General features: G+C 38.0%; 1 protein-coding gene across 13 annotated transcripts in view; it reads left to right on the top strand.

Annotated features, from left to right (window-relative positions):
- The window catches only part of IMMP2L (inner mitochondrial membrane peptidase subunit 2), an 848424-nt gene that overhangs the window by 67587 nt on the left and 756521 nt on the right, over positions 1–24316 (top strand). The gene's annotated exons all lie outside the window — the stretch shown is intronic.

The following is a 24316-nucleotide window of genomic DNA, read 5'->3' as shown; positions in this document are numbered from 1 at the left end:
GCATTTAGTATTATTTTGGATTGTTGTGAAATTTTGCATCTTGGAAGCAACTTTTATGTTACTCTTGTGTTTTCTTAGTTTGTGGAGCTACTAGAAAAATATTTCTAGAAGGTGATAATTTTGACATGAAATTCAGTGATATTTATATATATCAGGAATTTTGACTGGAAAAAGGAAGTTTGGAAGTGTAGTAGACTGGAGGCTTTTGTTTGGGACCAAAAGGTGGCACTGTTTCTCTGTCAAAATATTGTGACTGGTCAGGAACAAAAATTTCATTCCAGTTTTAATGTAGAAAGGAATGTCAAAGCGTGCATAACTGACACAATGATATAATACATAGTCCTAGTGCATGCTTGAATGGTTTAGATTTGAGATTTTTTTGTTTTAAAAGTAAATTCACACTGAGAAAGCTGTAACAGAGCTTGCTTAATTTCTTCTGGTTTCAGCTACTTATAAAAATGTTTTAATATGATTCCCTGTTATGCCAGTTAGTGCACTGGAGTTGCAATTAATGTATCAGTGTTACTGTCATTTGTTTTAACAATGGTAAAATCCTACTGTTTGGTGAAGACGTCCAATTTATATTTTTGATACTTGGATTGGAATGATTGTTTCTTGTTGGATGATAATTTACAATTATTTGGTAAAAGCAAAACATTATATAAGTTCATACTTATCTGTGGCTAGTGCTTTGTGGAAATAGAAATGTTATAAATGTGTCTTTGTCAAGCTTGTTCTACCACGATTCATTTGAAAACATGTTAACTAAATCTGGTTAGTAACTAATGAAATAAATAAATCTGAGTGGAGTTTTGTATGGCAGGCATCCAAGGATGGGGATTAGATGCTTCTTGTGTTCTTGAGTGCTTTCTTTAATATTAACCTAGTCTATGGAGTATACTTTTATTTTGTCATTCAGAGTACTGTTTTTGCAACCTCCTTAATGACCTTCTCCATGCTGGGCTAGCCTATCATGTGCTCATTATTCTTTTGCCTTTGGTTTGACAAGGTGATATCCTCACTTAGTCTGTGATGGAGAGGATACCCACCCAAGTGAAAGAGGTCACACTATAAAGCAGACAATTGTGCAGTATTTTTTTTTTCCGTGAGAAACATGCTGACTATCTCTAAGCAAGAGAATTTTAATAGGTAATTGGAAAAAAAAAGGCTCCTTGAAATTCAGAGTTGCTTGTGTCCATGAAAGTACACTAGCACACCATGGGCTAAAAGAGAACACTATTCTTTTAAATATTAAAGTGATTTATATTTATTATGTAAATCAATTCAAAAATAGTATATTCAGATTGTATTGATATAATAAATTATAGCTACTTCAGTTGAACTGTATTTTTAATGAGCTAATTATGTGCTGTATCTCTGACATGTACAAATAACATAAATTTTCTTCCATAATGCTTGTGGCTAGCAGGAGCCATTTACGTAAAAGAATGCTTAGATATTTAACAACAAATAATCATTAAGGAATAATTGTTGCTTTTTTTGAGAAACAAAAAGTCATATTAAATTATTCTTTAGCATGACGTAATACTATATAAAAGACACTGTTCAAATTATCTTTTTAGTTTCATGAGCAAAAATGATTCTAGACACGTGCTTATATTTTTATACATTTTATAGACTGCTTTATTTGAACAGAATGATGTTGGTTTGATTATTATTCATTAATATACACTTAATTCATGTTAAACGACACTGAATATTTGCTTTTCTTATAAAATACATCAGTCTGGTTTTCACTTAGGTGGTAATTGTCGTTACTGCATCAGAACATCCCATCCTATCTATTTAAGAAATGTGTTACTAATATAGAAATGCATGACTGTTGAATTTAAAGCTAAATATAAATGTAGTTTATTTTGTTTATAAATTGATATTGATGACACATTTCATTGATACATAAGTAATATTTGGAAACAAGGTAGTATGACAATTTATATTTAAAAAAATTCTGGGACAGCATTTTATGTATTCAGAATGTATGGAAATACAGCATTTATACTATAATATTATATGCATTTCTGGAAAACTTTGCGGTTTGCAAATTCATACTTAAATTAGTAGGACTTATGCAACTTTGTAACTAGAGCACTAATGAAAACAATAACAATTCCAATAAAAATGCTAGCACACTTTAAAAGACATATGAAATTTCTAATAAACACTGCAGTAAATGTAGGATTTTACTTAAAGGTGAAGGTAGCTTGATGGAAGGTGATATAAGGAAGGGTTGAGGCTATCTGTGTATACAAGGGCAGAGGGACATTATCATCAGAAGTTGCGAAAAGATTGCTAGCTTTGTACAAAATGTACTGATACCAGAGGTGTATTGTTTTGTGTTACTTTGCTTTATTTATAATTTTTCTTTCTTTCTTTTTTTCCAACAAAGATCAAGTTTGATCTTGCAATAAGCACTTCTAAGAGAAGAGTTGAATGTATGATAATGAGTTTTTCCTGGCTTGCTGCCGTTAGTGTACTTAGCCTTCAGTTGCTATTATTAATGAGGCAAAACATTAATGATCTTGGAAAAAAATTTCATATGAACCAATGCAGCTTCTGCTTTATACTGAACTCCTTTCTCCATTTGCCAGTTGCCCATGAGCTAATTCATGTTACAGAAACGCATGCTGTAGCAGAACAGACTGCCCCTTCTATTGCAATGGGTTTTCTTTACAGCTTATCGACCAAGGCTGTTTCCTAAAGCATGGAAGTGTCTGAGGGGGTGCATGTCAGAACAGGCTTCTTTACATCTTTTCCTCAACTTTTTCTGTCACTTTCTGTAAAAAGTTGGTTTCAGTGGAGCTGTAGTTTAAGCATATTATTTAGTAATGTTAAATCAACATTACTGGTCACACAAAACAGTATTTGCTGTTATCAAGCTTTCAGTATTACTGAGCGGATGTAGGTGACATCATATTCTCTTAGTGGATTTGCAAACTAATAGTGGTGATTAAGGTGGATTTTCTATACCTTGAAATTGACTTTTCATTAACCTGTGTGATGGCCTTATTGCAATAGGCTTAACATAAGTAGCACTATTTTACAATGATATACCAATTAACAAATCCATTAGGACAGAGGTTCCTTCATAATAAAGTTTGAAATAATCACATTTAAAAGTGCTTTAGCTTTTTATTTTGAAATAACATTAGACTTAAAGAAAAGTTATGAAAATAGTATAGAGAGTTCCCAAGTACTCCCCTAAAATTTTTTTCACGTTTATTTAGGTATAATTGACAATAAAATTGTAAGATATTTAAAGTGTACAATGTGATGATTTGAAATATGTATACATTGTGAAAGGATTCCCCCCATTGAGTTAATTAACACATCCATTTTCTCACATATGTACTTTTTTTTTTTGGTGAGAACATTTAAGTTCTACTATCTTAGCAAATTCATTCATACAATACTGTGTCTTCAACTGTAGTCACCATGTTATCCATTAGATGCTCAGACTTTATTCATCTATACCCCCTAATATTAACATTATATACAACCGTAGTACAATTACTGATACCAGGAAATTGACATTGATACAATATTATTAACTAATCTGCAGACCTTTTTGAGTTTCACCAGTTTTCCCACTACTGTCCTTTTTCTAGACCAAGATCTTACCCAGGATCCTTTATTTTATTTTTATTTTTCATGTCTGTCTAGTCTCCTCCAAACTGTGACAGTTCCTCAGTCATTCTTTGTCTTTTTTGACCTTGACACTTTTGAAAGATCCTGGCCAGTTACTTTGCAGCATGATCTTCATCTTTTAAATTTATGAGGTCAGTCGATCTGAAAATGGAGAGCATTGCTGTTGACGGCAGTTGCTGAGGAAGCTGCTGCAGTGGTAACAGCTGGGGAGATGGATGAGAACTTCCAGAAAAGGAAGTTTTCAGGCACAAGTCTTTTTAGTTTCTTTGGACCACATACTTGGATCATGACTAAGAGGGTCCATGGCTTCTAGAAGTCCACAGAGTCAAGTTTATAGCTGCTGGGAAGCAAGGAGGGAGAGCTGTGCAGGTAGAGGAAATGGCTGTAGTTTATTGTAGAGGTAGGAGGGAAGGAACTAAAGATAGGTCATGGATTATACCATGTTGAGCTAGTGTTCAGTTCTAGAGAAGGGTAGGGTGAGGCAATTCTCATTTAAGGAGCACCCCTGTATGTCAGGCATTGTACTAAGTGCCCTGTGTATGTCATTTTAATTCAATTCTCATAACAGTATCTGGAGATAGTTATTTTTAACATGATGAAACTGAGCCTTAGCAAGTAAGTGGCAAGTTAAATAGCAGAGCCAGAATTTGAATCCAGGTCCAGTTGACTCTAAACCTGTACTGTCTGATATAGAAGGCATATGTGGCTATTGGGTGCTTGAAATGTGGCTGCTGCCACTTGTTAAAATGATAATATTTTGGACATCTTCAGTCAAATAAAATATGTTTTGAAATTAATTTCAACTATTTCTTTTTCCTTTTTTAATGTGGCTAGTAGAAAATTTGAAATTACGTGTGACACACATTGCATGTCAATTGGACAATGCTATGTCTAAACCTTTTTCTGTTATCCATTGCTGCTTTCCTGGACTGTGTTTAAGGCGAACTAAGGTGAGATCCTACAGTCTGAGGTGGGACAACACTAAGGTAGTTGCTATGAAGCAAAAGCAGACCCCCAAAATGGGTAAATACTTTGTGTTGCTGAGAGTGTTGAGTGATCAGGTCAAAAAATAAAGAGAAAAAGACATGAAGTCTACAAAGGGAAAAATGGTTTCCACAACAGTTTTTAATATTTATTGATTGCTTATTATTTTCCAGTCACTGAACTAAGAGTTGTATATTCATTAAAAATTTTTTTTTTAAGATTGGCCCTGAGCTAACTTCTGTTGCCAATCTTCCCCTTTTCTTCCTTCTTCTTTTTCTCCCCGAAGCCCCAGTACATAGTTGTATATCCTAGCTGTAGGTCATTCTAGTTCTTCTATGTAGGATGCCACCATAGGATGGCTTGATGAGCAGTGCGTAGGTCCGCGCCCAGGATCTGAACTGGCGAACCTCAGGCTGCTGAAGCAGCGTGTGTAAACTTAACCACTTGGCCACGGGGCTGGCCCCTCTATATTCATTTTTGTTTAATTCTTATTAAAAAAAAATAAAGCAGGTACTGTTGTTGTTCTTATTTTGTTGATGAAAACACTAAAGTATAGAGAGATTAAATAAACTTGCTTAAGAACATACAGCTAGTAAATGGTAGAGCAAAGGTTTGGAGTACCTCACATCAAATCCTGTGTTCTTAACCATCATACGATAAAGCCTCTATACATTGTGGCGATGTTTGGTTGAGGACACTTACTCATTCTCAACAAAGAAGTCATGCAGGCCATAGTATGTCTATATTATATTATTGCCATTTCTGTAGTGAAATTTCTGATACAGTAGTTCCTGAAACATTGTCTCTTTGTTAATAGCAATAATACTTTATTGTGAACACATAGTGTGCATACAGTTTCACAGCTGGTTTCTGGCATGCTAGACCAATTGCTGCTTTCTGACAGATGGCCACTATGAGGGCTACATCTCTAGCAATAAATGTGAGCAAAGAGTTATGAAGATATGAGCCAGGAAAATAGATGAAATAGAATAGAATCTTTAGAAAACAATGGAAGGTGCTAGTTTCTTTGTATTTTGAGTGCTTGTAAATCTTTAAAGGTCCCTTGACCCATCAAAGGAAATCAATCGGAGTGTGCTAAAAAACCAAAATTCATATTTTGAAACAAATGCCCAGAGCAATGATAATACTGAATAATGACGTAAAATTGTATTAAAAGCCAGTTACCTGTTGAGTTGGGAGAGTATAGTTGTATATACTCATCTATCTGTACTCATTTCTAATTTTTTTGTTTGTAGCCAAATATTTTTCTGCATTTGTTGTTAATATTGTACATTTCAGGAACACAAAATTAGAACGACCATGATTTTCCAAGAAGGGTTCTATAGGCAGGGTGAAGTGCCTAGTTTTTGTTTTTGTTTTTAATTAATTGACGTTAAAAATGCTGGAGAGTGAAATCCTGGGTTGCAGTTTATTTTGATGAGAGATTTAGTTCTTGGCACTTTCAATTACCCATAGTAATTTGCATTCATTACTAAGTATATTTACAATTGATACTTAAAAAAATGGGATAGGTTAAGTATTATTGCTATTATTTAATATAGATTACACTGATTTTGTAAATGCTACTTGTAGGCATACCAAAAGTTGGTACCCTTAAGGTAGTCCTTAATAGCAATTTGATTTCTTGAGGAGGATAAACTGTCTTTACAATTTTTTTACATTTTAATTATGTAATAAAACATTTTTTTTTAGTTCGGAGACAAATTACAGCTTTGAAACATTTCAGTGATCATAAATTTCAATTTTGAATTATTGAGATTTTTATGATAATATGACTATAGGAGGTATCCATAGCTTCTGCTCATCCCATTTCATAAATCTTATATCCTTTGAGAGATGACTAGAAGTTGTCAAAGAACAAAGTTATACAGACAACATTCTATGAAATAGTGGGTACTTATGTTTGTAACTGTTTTTATTTTTACTGTGAAAAAATCCTGTATTTGAGAACACTGTTACTTTTATTGAAGAAAAAAGTGCATGACAGCATTTACAAAGGAGCTCCCAAATACGCATTGTATGTTATAGGTAAGGAGTCAGATTGAACTGTTAAGGAGAAGCATTTTGAATATAAGTTTAAATGATAATTCTAACAGAGAAATAATTAAAATTTTGGAGAAGTAAGCAGTTTAGGTTTTAAGTGTGAAATATAATACAGAAAAATAAACTCTCATGTAGTTATGTTAACCTATCTTAAATACTTTTGGAACCAATAAGATATAGATGTGTACATAAAGATAGGCCACTAAGATCAATCAATATCTGATTTCCACTTCCGCCTATGATAGACTAGTTCATTTCAAAATAAGGCCCATGCTGAGTAAAATGAGAAAGCTGAATTAAAAAAATATCTGAAGGCGTTGTAGCACTACCTAGGGGTAAAGATGCCAGAGTGATGACAAACACATTGAGGTGAGCCCTGTATTTGGTGCCACTTTTCTCCTTGGGTTATTTGTTATTTTGTAAGCAGCACAGGCCATGAAGCTGAGAAGCCAAACACTGGCAGCTAAGATGAGGAGATGCTGTGCAGAATTTTTGGTAGTTTCACAGTGCTAGGGAGTCATGAACTAGAATTCAGGGAGGAGGAGGCAGGACCCTGGTAAAACACTCCGAAGTTTTCATTGGGACTCCTGAAGGGCTATATCCTTGGAGTTAGGAAGAACTAGAAATAGACCATAACTTAAAAAAATGGAAATACAGCCTTTGCTAAACTCGATCCTGATTTTAAGGTGATCTGCCTTTATTCTAACTGTCTGTCATTGCCAGAAGCAAGAGACGTCATGTAGAGTCTTTGGTTTTTGAACACAATGCCTGGCATCCAATAAGAGATTACCATGCATATCAGAAGCCAGGACCAAGATAAAAACAAAGTAAAACAATAAAAAATAGAAATAATTGTATAGTGATCTATTTATTGGAGTTATTAGACATGGGCTATAAAATAATTATAATCAATACATTAAGAAATTGATGAAATGATGGATAATTTCAGCAGAGAATAAGAATCTGTAAAAAGAATTGAAAGGAATTCTACAAATAAAAACTAGTATAATTGAAGAACTCAGTAGATGAGTTTAACAGCAAAATAGATACACCTGTGGAGAGGATTAGTGAAGTGGGTAATAGGCCAATTAGAAAATATCTAGACTGGAGTATGGAGGGATGACAGAATGCAGTATACAGTGAATAGTATAAGAGAGATTTATAGGACATAGTGAAAAAGTCTAGCCTCCATCTAATTGGAGTCCCAGAAGAAGAGAGAGAGAATCAGGAGGGAAGCAATATCTGAATATAGATAAAGACGAAGAATTTTACAGAACTCATGAAAGGCATCAACCTACAGCTTCAAGCAGCACTACAAACTCTAGCAGGATAAATACGATGAAAAACAACATTTAGGGCATGTGGTAGTCAAACCACTGAAAACCAAAGAAAAAGAGAAAAATCTTAAAATGAAAAGAAAGACATACTACCTGCAAAGAAGCAAAAATATAGCTGATTTTTCAACCAATGGGAGACAGAAGACAACTGAATGACATCTTAAAAGGGCTAAAGGAAAAAAAAATTCCCAATCTAGAATTTTGTACCTATTGGAACTATCCTTCAAAAATGAAAGAGAAATATACTCTTTTTCAGACAAACAGCCCCCTAGCAGGTGCTCCTTTGTCCTGTCAGACTTCAATTACAAACAAATGCAAAGTGTGGAGAATTTCAAGATGGCAGCTGCATAGAATTAAGCCCCAAGTGTGTGGCCCTTCTCAGTTCAGGCCCTTGTGTGACTGCACTGGTCACATCCCTATGAAGCTGGCTCGATGATTGGTACAGGGAGGGTACCAGACCTACACAGGCCCAATCTGAGCCCTTTCTGGAAATGGATATATAAATGTTAGGGATGAAAAGTTATATTTTTGTTAGAGTTGTTAAGTTTGAACAATATGATCTGTTAAAAAAAGTCACATTTCCCTAAGTTACATCAATAAAATGTATGTTAAGTGTATTAGGCAGAATTTGGTCCCCAAGAAGATTCCATACCCTAATCCCCAGGAGAGTGAATATGATGAAATATCGTACCCATGAGAATGTTATCTTGCATTGCCAAGAGACTTTGTAGATGTAACTAAGATTAACCCTTCAGCTGGCCTGAAAATAGGGAGGTTATCCTGGATTATCCGGGTGGGCCCAATGCAATCATGTGAGTCCTTAAAAGCAGAGGCAGAAGAGGAAGTGAGGGAGAAGTAGCTGAAGATGTCAGAGAGATCCACTGCACGAGAAAGATTCAAAGATTGCTAGTTTTGAAGGTTCAGGAGCCATGAGCAGAGGAAAGTGGGCTACCTCTAGAAGCTAAGAATGAGCTCTGGCCAAAGGCCAGTAAAGAAATGATGACTTCAGTCCTACAGCCACACAGAATTGAATTTTGCCAACAACCTAATGAGCCTGGAAATGGATTCTCCCCCAGTCTCCAGATAAGGGCCTAGACCAGTTGACTCCTTGATTTTGGTCTTCTGAGACCCTAAGCAGAGTGCCCAGTGGAACCTGCCAGATTTCTGTCCTAGAGAGTGGTGAGATAATAAATGGGTGTTATTTTAAATTTGATATTTATTATAAATTTGATATAGTGGCAATAGAAAATTGAGTTAACCTATTAAAAAATACAAACAGTTCTAATACTACCCTTAAAATGAGTAAGGAAATGAACTTTTACAAAAGACTCCTAAGTATTTGAAATACACTAATTTTATTCAAGTAATTAACTAATTAAAAATTATTTTCTTTTACATAAAACAAATCTATAAGCCTTTACGTGCCAGTTCTTTGGTGGAAGAATACAAGGCTAGGCTTTGGGAGAGCTTGTTTCTCTTTCAGCTGCTTCACTTGTTAACTGGCTGAGTAACCACTACTCTTTGGGTCAGTTTTAGCATCTGCAAAATAAGAGGTATAAACTCGTTGATCTCTAAGATCTTTTCCATTTTAAAAATTACATGAAAGTAGTTTTAGGGATCAAGGTCGAATTGTTAGGGAGCTGGACATAAGAATCAGTCTCTCAGAATATCAGAAAAATGTGTTGTGGGGGCTGGCCCCGTGGCTGAGTGGTTAAGTTCCTGCGCTCCGCTGCAGGCGGCCCAGTGTTTCGTTGGTTCATATCCTGGGCGCGGACATGGCACTGCTCATCAGACCACGCTGGGGCAGCGTCCCGCATGCCACAACTAGAGGGACCCACGGCGAAGAATATACAGCTATGTACCTGGGGGCTTTGGGGAGAAAAAGGAAAAATAAAATCTTTAAAAAAAAAAGAAAAATGTGTTGTGTACTTTTGAAGCTGTTGTCAAAACTGACTTGAAATTTTTTAAAGACGAGAAGCCATTTTGGTACATTAAAGACAAATTTTAGAATGGATAAGGAGACTGAGCACCAGGGCTTTTTTGGTTAAAGGCATCAAATGAATATTTGCTTATTACGATTGTGTCTTAAGTTGAAATTATTGAAAATTGAAAAATTAAAAGTTGGCTGGCAGATGTTTTACAGAAGGATGAGAGCAAAATCCTTTCCTATTTGTTTAAAATTATTCAAAATAAGAAAGCTGTACAGATCTTATATTTCTTTACTTCTTGTAATTTATTCTGGGAGTTGAGTTTTTAAGACTCTAATGGTTAATCTTGTTCTGGTTATCTCCATCTCTTTTGTCAACTTAAGATGCATTTCCCACCAGTCAACACTCATTCACTTGTTCTATAAAAAATAATGTTAGATTCCATATTCTGTTTAATAGTTCAGGTCCTGGAGATATGGAAGAAATCGCAAAATTAAACTTGAGCATTGCTTTATTTGATACAAGGTCAGCAGTTATCCTCCTATTTTTCTTTTCCTTTTACAAAGAAAAGGCACTGTTTTTCGTGAGTGGAGGTGGCGGTTTCTGGGAAATGTGTCTTTGGCTGATAAGAAAGGGAAAAGGCTTAAAGCGACAGCCACCAAACTTTATCAGTGCTTTGGAGCTCAGGAAAACTTTTTTTCCAAGAAGAGAACAGGAATACTTTTTTTTTTTTTTTTTGGTAATTGTTTATTTCTATTCATGAGAAACCTCAATGTTTCATATTATGAAGGGTTACTTCTTGCATAATCTAGTGACAGGTTTACTCACATTTGGAGCTCACATAAATGTTTACTGAAGGCACAGCAAGTGTAGGTTTCACTTTATTAAAAATTGTATGGATGTTGAAATTGCTGATGGAGAAGCTGGCTCAGTTTGATTTGACTGTGGATATGATAATTATAATATGGTTTTCTGTGCTTTTAGAGGTCATAAGTTACATTGCAGAGATTTGTATATTCGGATTGCTGGAAAGTTACTGTAGAGTATTATGACAGTACAGTGGGAAATATTTCAGCTTGAGTAATATGTCCCATAAATTTCACTATAGAATTAAATAAGAATCATTAAAATATTCTAGGTTTATTAAAAATTCATTTTTCTACTAGAGGATCTTTAAAGAGCAATAAGAACTTGAAGAAATAATAGAAAAGCTTTGGTAAAAGTGACAGTGTGTTAATTGAGTTGAGAGAAGGGAAAGAACGTATTAACAGAATGGGTCCAAATTTGGCAAAAAAGATTTGTAATAAATCAAGGGAGGAATCAGTTAATAAAGAAAGAGCCCAATTATCAGTGAAGGAGGGGGGTGTATTTAATGATTCTAAATGAAAGGTTAAACTGCTTCTGTGATTTTCAGTTTAACAAAAAGGAAGAAAAGCAATATGGATAATTAGACAGTAATAAGATCATACTGAAAAAAAAATCAGAAAACTGCCTTAGGTGTTAGGGGAATATTGGCTAATGAACTTAACCTCCTGCAATTATCTTTGAATATTCACTTTTGCTCTAGAAATGGAGGGAGTGATTGTTTTTAGTTATCTTCAAGGAGGTATGATTCTTTAGCACAGTTATTATATTGTGGATTTTTAAAATGGTAACAAATAATGGAGGAAAAGAATTTCTCATGAGAAGAATATCTAGCATCTTTAATTTGTTAAAATTCTGTAATTTTAGCTATAATTTTCTGTTATTGATCAATTCTTTAAATTTGGATTCTACTTTACTCATCTGCTTCATAACAAACACCTTTGACTGTCAACCTGATTGAACCATTCATAGAAATTCAGTATAGGAGATTATGATTCTTACAGTTGTGTTTAATTAAGGTCTTACTAAAAACATAAATAGGTAAAAGTCCCAAATATTGTCTAAGGAAAGATTTTTTTTCTCTCTAATTAACCCAATAACTTATATGCTATATGTAATTATTATAATCTTCTGAAGGTGTTGATAGATTCCTGGCCATTTTTACAGTTTATATCTTATGCCTTTTAATTGTGGGACTATCTTGGTAATCATCTCTGGAATCAATATAAGGTCTAATTTTGTATAGCCTTTTTACTAATGATGGAGAGAATAGTAACCAAGACAATTAGGTTCATAGAGGATTCCAAATTTGAAGACGGTCTGAATATAGAATTTGGGCTAATCCCAGCTTCTATGATGCTCTGTTGAGAAAAAGGTCATCTGATATATACAGAAATCTCCTTTATAATTATAGTCTTTCTTTGTCACTGATATTCTTATAATTAGCTTGGCTGTTCTCTTTTTAGATATTATATCAAATGTAGCTCAGCATTGTGTATTAATGTTGCAAACCAATGAAAAAGTCTCCTTTTCAAAATGTTAGCAGCTTCCCAACAGGTTATTAGCTCAAATAAGCAATGACCCAAGGGGCAGTCATGATTATCTAGTCAAAAAAGATTTGGACCAGATACCAAGAGACCTGGGTTCTGGGCTCACTCTAGCACTAAGGGACTGTGTGTCAATTAACTTCTGTGGGTAGATTTTCCTTTTTAATAAAATGAAGGGATTGCATCCAATAATTTCTAAGCTAACCTTTAACTTTTTCTGTATGATTATTTTATTTTCCACATTTGTAGGTTAAATTTATTTTATGATGGGAGGCATATCATAGCTTCTGCTGGATACTTATCTAATATTTTGTTATATTAAAAATATTGACAATGTATTCATTTGGCAAATATTTTCTAACTGCTTACTCTGGGCGCAGAATTAGCCACTGTGATGCAATAGTAAACAAAAATAGACAGACAAAGCACCTCCCTTCATTGAACTTACTATTCTACTGCATGGCTGTATCTTGAATAAGACAAAATTGAAAATAGACATCTTTGAAACTTGTCAAAAATGTGGCAGATTGGCATATTAAAAGGGAAGCTTGATATTTAGTAGATTAGTAGTGTGCCAAACATGGTACAGTGACTTTACTGGCTCCCAAGAGTCAGTGTGCGCATTTCTTTCTAACCTCATGTTTAAAGACTTTATGTTGGTAGCTTGAAATCAGCCATGGTAGGAATATTTATATCATGAAACTTGGAAAATACTATATGTCAGGGCTTTTCAAACACAATTTAATTAAATTATCTGGTTTAACAGCATACTATTAGTGGTAAATGTTGTCAGATGGCACAATAGAAATGGCAGATGTAGTTTCTACCCATATGTATCATCTGATCAAAGTAGAGATGAGGCAAAGGTGTGCGATGAGTTTATAGAGCCACATGAGCAACTACTGGTATGATCCTGAGACTAATGAATTACTGAAGGAAGAGGGGCTGGAAGAAAAATAGGTGTGAATTTGAAACTAGATTTTAAAGATGGAGTGGTACATACTTGACTAGAGGAGAAGCAACAGAGTTTTAGAGATGGTTGTGTAAAAATTTTAAGGTAAGAGTGATCAGTTGTATGGAAGAAATGGTAAACAAGTTTGTCAGTGAAGAAACGAAAACATGTAGATCAAAACTGAAAACTCTTTTTTTGGAAAGCACAATCACCCAGTGCATGCCTAACTCCGTTAGCTAGCTTTGCACCTGCCTTTTATCCATGTGACACATTGAGAGAGCAGCAGATATTCAAGAAGTGGAAGCTGATATTCTTTATTTCTATTACTCTGAATAACGTCAACTTGGAATACAAGTAGTAGTTTTATTTGTTAACGTAAATGTAGGGTATATATACAGAATGAAATAAACATGCACTCTAATTAAATAATCTTTTTTCATTTTTCAACACTGTATTTTAAAGCAATAACTCTACACAGAAAATAACTATCATGATTTTGGCAGTTATTAGCTTATTTACACTATCTCACAAAATTAAGTGCTATATACAGTTTAAAGTGATGTGTATTTTTCAATCTTACATGGAAAATTAGCATGAAAGGAAAATGTTATTATTTTTAAATATTGCCCTTTCTTACATGGAAAGTATAAACAGATTTATAGTAGCTTAGAGTATTGAAGAAATTACAGCCAAAGATTTTGGTTGGTTGTAATTATTGGTGATCCTGAAACTGTGGCTGACCTGTAACATAGTGGTTGATTGAGCTTTGAAGGTTTCATTGGGAAAAGTAGGACTTGAAATTCTGCCAGCATTTGAAATATGGTATGTCATCATATCCTGTAGCCATACTTTGAACTTTTTTTTTAATTAAGCTTATAAAAGTTAACATCCTTGTGAAATTACAGTTGTACATTATTATTAGTCATGTTGTAGGTACACCACTTCACCCCTAGTGCCCTTCCCCCACCCCCCTTTTCCCTGGCAACCACCGATCAGTTCTCTTTGTCCATACGTTAACTAACACCTATGAGTGGAGTCATGCCGAGTTCGCCTTTCTCTGTTTGGCTTATTTCACTCAACATAATACTCTCAAGGTCTATCCATGTTGTTGTGAATGGGACAACTTTGTCCTTTTTTATGGCTGAGTAGTATTCCATTGTATAAATATACCACAACTTCTTTATCCAATCATCAGTTGCTGGGCACTTAGGTTGGTTCCATGACTTGGCTATTGTGAATAATGCTGCAATGAAGATAGGGGTGCATAGAGCTTCTGAAATTGCTGATTTCAGGTTCTTAGGATATATACCCAGTAGTGGGATGGCTGGGTCATAAGGTATTTCTATTCTTAACTTTTTGAGGAATCTCCATACTGTTTTCCATAGTGGCTGCACCAGTTTGCATTCCCACCAACAGTGTATGAGGGTTCCCTTTTCTCCACAGCCTCTCCAACATTTGTCACTCTTGGTTTTGGATATTTTTGCCATTGTAACAGGTGTAAGGTGATATCTTAGTGTAGTTTTGATTTGCATTTCCCTGATGATTAGTGATGATGAGCACCTTTTCATGTGTCTATTGGCCATCCGTGTATCTTCTTTGGAGAAATGTCTGTTCATGTCCCCTGCCCATTTCGTAATTGGGTTATTTGATTTTTTCTTGTTGAGTTGTGTGAGTTCTTTGTATATTATGGAGATTAACCCTTTGTTGGATAAATACCTTGTGAATATTTTTTCCCACTTAGTGGGCTGTATAATCTTTTTGATATATTGCTGTATTCGGTTTGCCAGAATTTTGTTGAGGATTTTTGCATCTATATTTATCAGTGATATTGGCCTGTAGTTTTCCTTCTTTGTGTTGTCCTTGTCAGGTTTGGGGATCAGGGTGATGTTGGCTTCATAGAATGTATTAGGGAGTGCTCCATCTTCCTCTGTTTTCTGGAACAGTTTGAGAAGGATAGGTATTAAGTCTTCTTTGAATGTTTGGTAGAATTCTCCAGAGAAGCCGTCTGGTCCTGGACTCTTATTTTTGGGGAGGTTTTTGATTACTGTTTCTATTTCTTTACTTGTGATTGGTCTATTCAGATTCTCTATTTCTTCCTGATTCAGTTTGGGTAGGTTGTATGAGTCTAGGAATTTATCCATTTCTTCTAGGTTGTTCAATTTGTTGGCATATAGTTTTTCATAGTATTCTCTTATGATCCTTTGTATTTCTTCAGTATCTGTTCTGATTTCTCCTCTCTCATTTCTAATTTTACTTATTTGAGACTTCTCTCTTTTTTTTTTAGTGAGTCTGGCTAAGGGTTTGTCAATTTTGTTAATTTTTTTGAAGAACCAACTCTTTGTTTCATTGATCCTTTCTACTGTCTTTTTTGTTTCAATATCATTTATTTCTGCTCTAATTCTTATTATTTCCCTCCTTCTACTGACTTTGGGCTTTGTTTGTTCTTCTTTTTCTAATTCCGTTAGGTGTCGTTTGAGGTTGTTTATGTAAGATTTTTCTTGCTTATTGAGGTGAGCCTGTATTGCAATGAATTTTCCTCTTAGGACTGCCTTTGCACCGTCCCAAATAATTTGGAACGGTGTGTTTTCATTTTCATTTGTCTCCCGATAATATTTGATTTCTTCTTTAATTTCTTCAATAATCCATTGTTTGTTCAGTAGCATGTTGTTTAGTCTCCACATTTTTGGCCCTTTCCCAGCTTCATTCTTGTAGTTGATTTCTAGTTTCATAGTATTGTGATCAGAAAAGATGCTTGATATTATTTCAACCCTCTTGAACTTATTGATGCTTGCTTTGTTTCCCAAGATATGGTCTATCCTTGAGAATGTTCCATGCATGCTTGAGAAGACTGTGTAACCTGCTGTTTTTGGATGAAGTGTCCTATATATGTCTATTAGGTCCATCTGATCTAATTTTTCATTTAATTCTATTATTTCCTTGTTGATTTTCTGTCTGGATGATCTGTCCATTGGTGTTAATGGGGTGTTGAGGTCCCCTACTATTATTGTATTACTGTTGATGTCTCCTTTTAGTTTTGTTAAGAGTTTCTTCACGAATTTTGGTGCTCCTGTGTTAGGTGCGTATATATTTATGACTGTTATGTCATCTTGGTGGAACATCCCTTTTATCATTATATACTGCCCCCCTTTGTCTTTCGTTACCAGTTTTGTTTTGTTTTTTTTTTAAAGATTTTTTTTTTTATTTTTTCCTTTTTCTCCCCAAAGCCCCCTGGTACATAGTTGTGTATTCTTCGTTGTGGGTTCTTCTAGTTGTGGCATGTGGGACGCCGCCTCAGCGTGGTCCAATGAGCAGTGCCATGTCCACGCCCAGGATTCGAACTAACGAAACACTGGGCCGCTTGCAGCGGAGCACGCGAACTTAACCACTCCGCCATGGGGCCAGCCCCGTTACCAGTTTTGTTTTGAAGTCTACTTTGTCTGATATAAGTATGGCAACACCTGCTTTCTTTTGTTCATTATTGGCTTGGAGTATTGTCTTCCACCCCTTCACTCTGATTCTGTGTTTGTCTTTGGGGCTGAGGTGTGTTTCCTGGAGGCAGCATATTGTTGGATCTTGTTGTTTGATCCATCTTGCCACTCTGTGCCTTTTGATTGGAGAGTTCCATCCATTCACGTTTAGTGTTATTATTGAAACGTGGGAGCCTACTGTTGCAATTTTATCACTTGCTTTCGGTTCTTTTGCATTTTGTCCTGATGGAGAGCTGTTACTTTGTATTATTCCTTCTGCTTATCTCCTTTGTTCTGGATTTTGTAACCCCTTTCCTTTTTTTGATTTTTCAGGAATGAGTTTCTTCCTGAGCAATTCTTGAAGAGGAGGTTTTGTGGTGATGAACTCCCTTAACTTTTGTTTATCTGGGAAAGTTTTTATTTCTCCATCGTACTTGAAGGATATTTTTGCTGGGTAGAGTATTCTTGGCTGCAAGTTTTTATCCTTCAGAGTTTTGAATATTTCATTCCAATCTCTTCTAGCCTGTAAGGTCTCACCTGAGAAATCTGCTGATAGCCTTATGGGGTTTCCTTTGTAAGTTATTTTCTTCTGCCTGGCTGCCCTTAGTATTTTCTCTTTGTCGTTGACTTTTGCTAGTTTCACTTCTATATGTCTTGGGGTTGGTCTTCTTACGTTAATAAAGCTTGGAGATCTATTGGCTTCTGTGACATGAAGTTCCATCTCTCTTCCCAAGTTTGGAAAGTTCTCAGCTATTATTTCTTTGAACAGGCCTTCTGCCCCCTTCTCCTTCTCTTCTCCCTCTGGTATACCTATAATCCTTATGTTGCATCTTCTAATTGAGTCGGATAATTCTCGGAGAGTTTCTTCATTTCTTTTTAGTCTTAATTCTCTCTCCTCCTATGCCTGCAGCATTTCTATATTCCCATCCTCCAAATTGCTAATTCTGTCCTCCATATTATTGACCCTGCTGTTCAGAGAGTCCAGATTTTTCTTAATCTCCTCCATTGTATTCTTCATCTCCAGTATTTCTAATTGGTTCTTCTTTATGGTGTCAAGCTCTTTTGTGACATAGCTCCTGAACTCGTTGAGTTGTCTATCTGAATTCTCTTTTAGGTCGTTGAGTGTTTTCATAATGGCAGTTTTGAAATCATCGTCATTTAGGTTGTAGATTTCATTGTCTTTGGGATTGTTTTCTGGATGCTTAGCATTTTCCTTCTGTTCTGGAGATTTAATATATTTTTTCATACTGCTTGATGGTGTGGGTTTGTGCCTCCGCATAGAGATAGAGGTTAGTCGCTGTTTCCACTTGTTGCAACTGGTGTGTGTGGGGGGGCAGCTGTTTAGACTGCCCCAACCTGGAACCCTGTCAGCTGTTACTGACTGGGTCTGGACCCCTCCTCGTAGTCACAGTGGTCCTGTGGGGTCCCTTGTCGGTTGTGGGGGCTATCGCAAGGGGGCCTCAGGCTGCTGGTGCCTACTGCTGCAGCCCACCTAGACGCGCTCCCTCCTTGTGGTCTGCAGCAGTGTTTTGGGCTTTCCCATCAGCCAGGAGCAGGATCACCTATAATCTCCGATTTGTCCCTAACAGAGCCCACCAGATTGCACTTGTCCGCTATAGGTCCCAGCAGAGCTATGGGTATCTTCTGCAGCCTGTCGTTAGCTCACCTAGCTGTGCTGCTTTTGCCCCAGGGCCTTCCCGCCTTGCGATTGCCAGTTGGGACCTCTCCACTAGTGCTGTGCAGAGGCTTTCACTGAGGCTGCTGTAAGAACCTGGAGTTCCCCCGTGGGCTACGTAGTCGTTTCACCGGAGCTCTAGTCTGCCCCACTTTACTCTCACAGGATCTCTGGGAGCCCCTTGCCTCGTCTGGGACATGGCCAGAGTCCGTAGGCCTGGCGGTGGCTTGTAATCTGCTCCCTTGTGGGGAATTCTGCTCTAGCTTCCTGGTGTTCCGAATGCTGTGCGGGGCCTCGGTGCCAATGGCGAGCAGAGGCCCTCCCTGCTGGGGGGGTGTGGGACCCTGGAGCAACCCCCCGGGCTGCAGAGCTGGTTGTTGGAGCTCCACCCAGTCCCCAGGCACGTCCACAGGAAGTCCAGGCACCCCCTGTACTGACCTGTGCACAGGAGACCATGAGCCCAGCAGCAGCTTGCGGCCTGGAGCCGCCCCAGGGGATCCGCCCACCAGGAGCTTTCCTTATTCCTGGATTCTGGGCGTGGCCTCCCTGCTAATGGCGAGCAGAGGCTTTCCCTGCCGGGGAGATGCAGGACCCCGGAGCCTTCCCCACGCCTCAGAGCCAGGCACTGGAGCTCCAACCGTGTCCCCAAGCATGTCTACGGGAATTCTGGGCACCCCCTGCACTGAGCCCAGCACCGGGGACAGTGAGCCCAGTGGCAGCTTGCAGTCTGGAGCCGCCCCAGGTGATCTGCCCACAAGGAGCCTCCCTTTTTCCTGGCTTCTGGGCATGGCCTCCCTGCTAATGGCAAGCAGAGGCTTTCCCTGCCGGGGAGGTGCGGGACCCTGAAGCCTTCCCCCGTGCCGTAGAGCCAGGCGCTGGAGCTCCAAACGTGTCCCTAAGCATGTCTACAGGAAGTCAGGGTGCCCCTTGTACCGAGCCATGCACCGGAGACCGTGAGCTCAGTGGCAGCTTGCAGTCTGGTGCCGTGCCGGGCCCGCCAGGAGCTTCTCTTTGTTCTGGCTTCTGGGCAGGGCCTCCCTGCTAATGGCGAGCAGAGGCTTTCCCTGCCGGGGAGATGCGGGACCCCAGAGCCTTCCCTCACGCCACAGAGCCAGGCGCTGGAGCTCCAACCGTGTCCCGAAGCATGACTACGGGAAGTCTGGGTGCTTCTTGCACTGAGCCAAGCACTGGAGACTGTAAACCCAGCGGCAGCTTGCCATCTGGAGCCGCCCCGGGGAATCTGCCCACCGGGAGCTTTCCTTTTTCCTGGATTCTGGGTGTGGCCTCCCTGTTAATGGTGAGCAGAGGCTTTCCCTGCTGGGGAGATGCGGCACCCCGGAGCCTTCCCCCACGCCACAGAGCCAGGCGCTGGAGCTCCAACCATGTCCCCAAGCACGTCTACGGGAAGTCTGGGCACCCCCTGCACCGAGCTCTGTGCCGGGGATCATGAGCCCAGTGGCAGCTTGCAGTCTGGAGCCACCCCAGGTGATCTGCCCACCAGGAGCCTCCCTTTTTCCTGGCTTCTGGGTATGGCCTCCCTGCTAATGGCGAGCAGAGGCTTTCCCTGCTGGGGAGGTGCAGGACCCTGAAGCCTTCCCCTGCGCCGCAGAGCCAGGTGCTGGAGCTCCAAACGTGTCCCCAAGCACTTCTACGGGAAGTCAGGGTGCCCCCTGTACTGAGCCGTGCGCCAGAGACCATGAGCTCAGTGGCAGCTTGCAGTCTGGTGCCGTGCCGGGCCCGCCAGGAGCTTCTCTTTGTTCTGGCTTCTGGGAAGGGCCTCCCTGCTAATGGCGAGCGGAAGCCTTCTCTGCCGGTGGGTGCGGGGCCCTGGGGATTTCCCCCTGGGCCTAGGTGCGATCACGGGGGGCTTGGGTAGCGGTGTTGTCACCTGTTTCCACCGTCGCTCCGCTGGTGAGTGCACACTCCTGCCCTTGGTGTCTGGCGATGCTGTGGTGGAGTCCGTTGGAAGAGAGCCTCCTGCAGGAACTAGGCTGTCCGGGGGTCGGGGGTCGGGGGTCAGAGAGCTTTCACCTATTTCCACCTCCTCCCGGGGGGGAAGTCTGTCCACGTTCCGATGTGTAGTAGTACGAGACTTTTAGGCGTCTTGAGATGCTATCTGGATATTCTTTGTTAATCGGTGAATGTCCAATTAGTTGTAGATTCGACGGGGGAGAGACAAAGAAGACCTCTCACTCCGCCATCTTGGTCCCTCCCCAATCCTCATACTTTGAACTTTTTAATTTTTGACTTACCCTGAGTATTATACTTAAGAGCGCCATGATGTCTTAGTGAGTTACCACTCTTGAATGGTTGGTAATAATACAAGAGTTGAGAAGTAAATTCTTTGAACTTTTACAAATATGTGTTCTTACAACTGTTTTTTGAGAGAGATATGCTTGAATGGATGAAACTTTTTAAAATTGGTGTGGAATTGGTTTGAAATAAATTCAGAGTGTATATATGCCCAAAGTAAAATGAAAGCAAAGTGGATCATGGGTTGACATAGCTTAAGACGTTAGTTGTATTACAGGTTGATTGGTGAACATAGGACACTCTATGAGGTCATGATTTTAATATGTTTGGAGGTTATGTTTTTTGCTATAAGCAAGTCATCTTATTGGATGTGGCATAGAATGTGATGTACAGAACAGTCAAGCTACTATTATCTTTTTCTATTCAAACTTTTACGTTTTCATTGACACTTCAAGGGGTGAGTTCTAGTCTTGGTTTTTCTTCTAACTAGCCAGATGATGTGAGTAAACAACCTAATCCGTTAGGATTTTAGTTGCTTAAACTATAGAATCGTGAAGTTGTCCTTGATGACCTCTTCATAAACATCACCCTAATGTGATACATAAGGACCAGCTCTGACAGAACCTTTTTGAATCCTGCTTTTCTTCTGGTTCACTATTCATTTGCTAGATCAGGACTTTCCAATAGAAATATAGTGTGAGCTGTATATGTAATCTTAAATTGTCTAGTTGGCACATTGAAAAAATAAAAAGCAACAGGTGAAATTAATTTTAATATTTAACTCAATAAGCCAAAATAGTATTTCCACATGTAATTAATATTAAAATATTAATGAGATATTTTACATTTTTTGAAATACTAATGTTTGAAATAGTAAGTCTTGAAAATCTGTTGTGGGTTTCACAGAGCACACATCAATTCAGATAAGCCACTTTTCAAATGTTCAGTAGCCTCATTCAGAATCATGGCTACTGTATTGGACCATGAAGCTGAGGTCATATCACTGCCCATGAACCAAATTATGAGACTTCAGAGTCATCTTTAATTCCTTCTGTTTTCTCCCTCTTCTGTCCAGTGGTAACAGAGACTTGCACTCACTCGAATCCATCAGGATTTAGAGCCAAATTGGCACATTTTCCCTTTATTTTCAAACTTCTAGAAAGAGTTGTCTGTGAATCCTCTCCAATTCCTTAATTCATTTATTCCCTTAGTCCACTGAAATCAGACTTATATCTTCAATACTCTATAGAAGCTCCTTGAAAAAAATTCCCAAACTTTCTCATTGCTAAATCCACTGGCTACAATATAAATGCTTCCCGATATCTTAGCAGAATCAGGCACTGTAAATACTTCCTCCTTGAAACTTCTTTGTCATATACTACACTCCTCTTTCTTGGCTTTCCTTCGAGCTCTCTGTTTTGCCGGTTCCTTTCTTGGCCCTCTTTTCTTTTCCCTTTGGCCACTGCACTTGATTTCTTGCCCACCTGACTTCTTTCCCTAAGCATCATGCCTGTATTTCTAGCTCTCTACTGGATAGATCTGTATGATGATATTCTGTGGATTTTTCCAACCCAACTTAGCCTTCTCTCCCGTAACAAACTCGTTCTCTTCCTCTGGTTATTATTTTGGTTCTTGGAATTTATTTAGTCACAAGTCAAATTAGAGTCTTCACCGTCATCTTTAACTTGTTCCTTTTTCTTACCATCCACATACAATTAGACACAGAGTCTTTTTGGGTCTACCTGTGAAATATCTACCTAGTATTTTTCTTTTCTGTTTTTGCAGTGTTTCAGTTCAGGTCCTCCTTACCATTTGCTAAGATTCCACAGTCTCTCTTTCTGTTTCCTCTAATACATTTTCCATATCACTACCAGAGTTATTTTCAACACAATTTGGATAATATTATTTTCCTGTTTAAAACTTATACTGATTCCATTTGGTCTCTTATGTGGCATGTAAGTCCTAGACTACCCTTCTGTCTTTAACTTGAGACATTCCCATTTCTATTTCCCTCTCCTCTGAAAGCCTTTAAGACCTAAAATCATTTTATTAATGAAGTTTTAGGTTTCTTGATGGTTAGTGGAAGAAACTAGGCATCAAATGTGGATAGTGTGGCCTGACAGCACTCCTATACTCATAATAAGTGAGTATAGGTATAATAATAATATATATAATATATTATAATAGTATAATAATATGGTATACTTATGTGATACCCATTGCTAGGTTAACACGCAGACTTCTTTGTTTCTCTGTAAAAGAATCCCTATATAGATATTTCAGTTCCTGAGCAGCAAAAGTTAATAATATCCTGGTAATAATGATGTATGCTTTATTTACAGAAATGCTTTCTGTAGTTTGTAGCTAATATAGAGAAATATCTTGGTTAAGCTGTGCAGCTTGGCTGACTTTTATAGGAAGACAGTAGATCCCCTGAGGTAACACTGATGTAAGTGGAAAGTAACTCTGGCAGTTAGTAGATCTAGTTGGGGTGAGAAAGAATTACTTTAACTGTTACCTATTTCTTAATATTTTTACAATTGGTTGTCTCTTGGCCTCTTTATTCTACCAGCATGTTTCAGTTGGATGAGATCTTAATTCTTTATAATACAACACATTTTTTTCAACCAGCCAAATCCGATTATTATCAACCTCATATGCTTTAGCTGGCAATGGGCTTCCCTTATGCAATGTAGTCATTGATGATATGAGGAAGAGGATAAATATTAATTGGTGGGTGTTATTTCTGGGAGACCTTTAAGAAGCACTAAATGTGTTGAGGAAGTGATTTTTGCTTCTATTTCATGAGTGTTTGTTTAAAATCTAATTGGTTGATTTGAAAGAAAACTAGAGGTCATAAACAGCAATGAATAAATTGTCAACAGGAATATGTTTGCATATAGTAAGAATATTTTGCCCTTTTCTGAAAGGAAAACAAGGTAATAGCCAATCATCATATTTAAAATGGTAATTAACCTTCTTATTTCTGTAGTTCCAGGCAAGCTTAGACATGAACTCAGGATCCGGCATATTGTGTTCAATGCAAACATCAGTCATCATTGAACATTTTTTCTCTAAAATAACTTGTCTTGTGCTTAAGTGAATATGACTAGTGTGACTCATATAAGAAGAAGAAAAAAATGCCAAAAGCTGTAACTGCAATAAAATTTTCCCTTTAAATATCATCTTTTATAGAACTGTATGTAGTTCTGGTCTGTATCTACAATGGGAAATTTCAGAACTAAAGTTCTTGAGGGCTTACTATATGTCGGAAATTGCTCTGAGTGCTTTGTTTTTATTAATTCATTTAACTTTCCCAATAACCGTGTGAGGTGAGAACCGTTATTACACAATGAGGGAACTGAGGCACACGTAACTTGCCCAAGATCACCCAATAAATGCTGGAATGAGAATTCAGACCAGGGACAGAATTCTCACCTCAGAGTTGTGCTCTTGGCCACTTGGGTCTTTTGCCAGTTAGTCATTAGTTGGCCAGTCTGTCAGTTTGGTTTTAGGTTAGTGAACTCGGTAGCTACTACTCTTAACTCATAGCTTGTACTTGATTTCTAAGTTGAACCT

Source organism: Equus przewalskii, chromosome 4, assembly GCF_037783145.1.
Source record: "Equus przewalskii isolate Varuska chromosome 4, EquPr2, whole genome shotgun sequence".
In the NCBI taxonomy this organism is placed as follows: Eukaryota; Metazoa; Chordata; class Mammalia; order Perissodactyla; family Equidae; genus Equus; species Equus przewalskii.
This window is presented reverse-complemented; position numbering and strand designations above follow the sequence as displayed.